Consider the following 3699-nt stretch of genomic DNA (forward strand, 5'->3'; position numbering starts at 1 on the left):
AAAAAATTAAAAGTCATCACTTGCATCAGTGTCTCAGCAATGGATGCTCTGCAGTGAATGGGTGCCGTCAGAATGAGAGTCCAAACAGCTGATAAAAACATCACAATAATCCACAGCACTCCAGTCCATCAGTTAACATCTGGAGAAGACAGAAGCTGAAACAGATCCATCAAGACTTTTTAACTAAAATAGTCCATAATCCATAATAACGCTTCCTCCAGTGAAAAAGTGTTCTGCTCTGAATCAAGAGAGAAATCTGCACAGTTCAAGCAGTGTTTAAACAGCTCTAAACATATATGTGGCTGGATTTTGTTGTGAGAGACAACAGCAGATGCACTTTTTCACTGGAGGAAGTGTTATTATGGATTATGGACAATTTGCTAAATTTTTAGCAATGGTTTGAAGTTAAAAAAAAGTCTTGATGGATTTGTTTCAGCTTTGGTCTTCTCTAGATGTTAACTGATGGACTGGAGTGCTGTTGATTATTGTGATGTTTTTATCAGTTGTTTGGACTCTCGTTCTGACGGCACCCATTCACATCCATTGGTGAGCAAATGATGCAATGCTACATTTCTCTAAATCTGATGAAGAAACAAACTCATCTACATCTTGGATTATATTCTAATTTTTGGGTGAACTATTCCTTTAAGTCACTTTGGATAAAAGCATCTGCCAAATGCATGAATGTAAACCACGTCCACTTCCTCTAAATCTGCTCGCATGGCAGTAAAGAGCATTCAGTTTGAACTCTATTATTTCTACACCAGCCACCCAAAGGCCACATTAAACACACAAGTTGAGCTCTGCTTGTGTTAATGGTTGATGCTTAAATATGGCCTGGAAACCAATTTACAAAGCTTTTGATCTTTAATGTTGTTACATCGTTAAGTGCAGCATGACTATAAAGTGCATTTGAAGCATGCATTTTGAAGTTCATCTGTCAAAAACATTTGTTTACATGCAAGACACCTAAAAGAAGTCAAAGTTACTGCTCTACACGCAAGCAAAATACAACAAACTTGCATGAAATCTTAAGCACTGTGAAACAGTGTCCCGAAACGAAGCCTGAAACGTTCAGATTTGTGGTTTACACTGGAATTGGTAGTAATGAACTCAAACGCAAAATCTTAATGATTCCTGTTGGTTTCATGATACAAGATAGCCGTCAACCACCTGTTTTCTTGGATACACACTTGACAGTGGACGAGTGACCTTTAAAACACACTGATAACCCAACCATCTGCTGGGTCACGTCTTTTCAGGGTTCCAGCATCTCAAGACTATAAACATTCGCAATTAACATCAGCACAAAACCACCACCATCACCAAGACGACAAGCATGAAATGAATTATTCAGAGAGTGAGTGTGTTAGTGGAGAGGAACCAATCGAGCCTCCGGCACGCTTTTGCCAAACGTGTTACGTGAAACGCCATTAAGGCCCGTTCACACCAAGGACGATAACTATAAAGATAACGATAAAGATGTAGTTCTAAAAATCGTTCTCAGTATTAAAGAATAGCAGAGTCCACACCATAGCTATAATGATAAAGACACAGAGAAACGATATCGTTGGAATCACTTTCAGAACGATTTTTTCCAGCTGATGAACGATACAAACATTGACACCCAATCAGAATCAATCCTGCTGTAACGAGCTCCAGTAGCCGTGTTAGAAGCGCATCCGTGCGGCCAGGAGACTCCGACACACCGCGGTCAGAGCGCAGCTCCATGATCCTCTGAAATCAAATCACACACACACATTCTCTCTCTCTCTCTCTCTCTGTGTGTGTGTGTGTGTGTGTTGAAATAGTTCAGATAGTTTCTGTGGGGGTTAAAGGTTTAGAGGCGGAGCTCAAACAATCTCCACATGCAACCAGCAGCTCTGTGGCTACTTCACTCAAATAGCTACTAAATAAGCTTGCAAGCATGCTGTGCACACTACTCCAGACCCAAACACTTGCATTTACTAGTAGTACAAACTACTTGCATAATAATTAAAAAATATATATTAAATAAATAATAATAAAATACTCTACATGCATTTCATATATATATATAATTTTCATAGTATATATGTATATATTTTAATTATAAAAGTATATATTTGATCTATGTTTATACAAAATTTGATATATTTTTATATTTATAGGCTACTACATTTATACTATTTATAATATATCATTATATAATCATAATTACACTTTTATCTGTTTTATTTCTATATCTTATATATATATATAAATTCAAATATCTAAGCTATATAACTTTTAGAACAATATAAACATATATAAAGAATATATCACATACTATACGTCTTTAAAAATATATGTTTATATTAAAAGATATGTATATATTTTTATTTTATTTACAATATACTATAATATAAAAACAGTAAATTAATATATTAAATACAATGTATATAATAAATGTGTGATTTATTATAATTAAAATAGAGAAGAATATATGACTCAATTGACCCCAAACTGACCCCACTGTATAAATTATATTATAAAATCATAAATATATAACGTCACTACGTTACATAAAAATATAATTAATACTACATACAAAATAAAATAAGGAACTGTTTTTGTATATTTTAATCTTCATAAATTTCTGATGTTTATAATATTGATTAATATCTTAGCTACCTAAAATAGATCTGAATTCCTTCTCATGTTTGTCGTATTGCTGTAGTTTTGAATTCAGTTATGATAGACCATTAACTTGATTAGACTTTTAATCTCTGAGTTATTAAACCTGATGTTGGTCTCATAGCGACAGCACTGATTTATGACTGGAGCACACTGGATGAGTGGGCGATGGGGATTTATTATAATTAAAATAGAGAAGAATATATGACTCAGTTTACCCCAAACTAACCCCACTGTATAAATTATATTATAAAATCATTCACTACGTTACATAAAAATATAATTAATAATAGATACAAAATAAAATAATGAACTGTTTTTGTATGTTTGTCTTCATAAATTTCTGATGTTTATAATATTTATTAATATCTTAGCTACCTAAAATAGATCTGAATTCCTTCTCATGTTTGTCGTATTGCTGTAGTTTTGAATTCAGTTATGATAGACCATTAACTTGATTAGACTTTTAATCTCTGAGTTATTAAACCTGATGTTGGTCTCATAGCGACAGCACTGATTTATGACTGGAGCACACTGGATGAGTGGGCGATGGGTTTATACTGCAGGTAATGATCAGGCCTGTTTAGACAGATTACAGCTCAACACTGATTTGGACTAATAGGCTGATTATGTCTGAATGGGATAATCATCAGAGGAATGACAGCCTCTGTGCTCTGCAGGGAAACTGTTTCTCATTCATATTCCGGCCTTCTTGTTTACAAACTTGTCAGCGCACGTCTGAGACGGACCGAAGCACGCAGAGATCCCATCAACACACCTGCATGTCCCGGCAGCCTCCGGCTTCTGGGAATAATTGGGAATTTTGTCTGAAAATCACTTCATCTCTTCCCTCAGAGATCCTGCGATTAAAACACTGACTCATGCTTTTCTTTTAGATTCCACAAACATCCGACAGAGAGAGCCAAGAGAGACAAACAACACCTGAGGATTTATTGGATTGTTAATCCCCTATTCATAATCACATCATAAATCAGTTACCTCCGCAGTAAATGCAATAATTCATACATTTCCGCCGATTTTTTT

Source organism: Sinocyclocheilus grahami, unplaced genomic scaffold (genome assembly GCF_001515645.1).
Source record: "Sinocyclocheilus grahami isolate Dianchi unplaced genomic scaffold, SAMN03320097.WGS_v1.1 scaffold1488.1, whole genome shotgun sequence".
NCBI classification, from domain to species: Eukaryota; Metazoa; Chordata; class Actinopteri; order Cypriniformes; family Cyprinidae; genus Sinocyclocheilus; species Sinocyclocheilus grahami.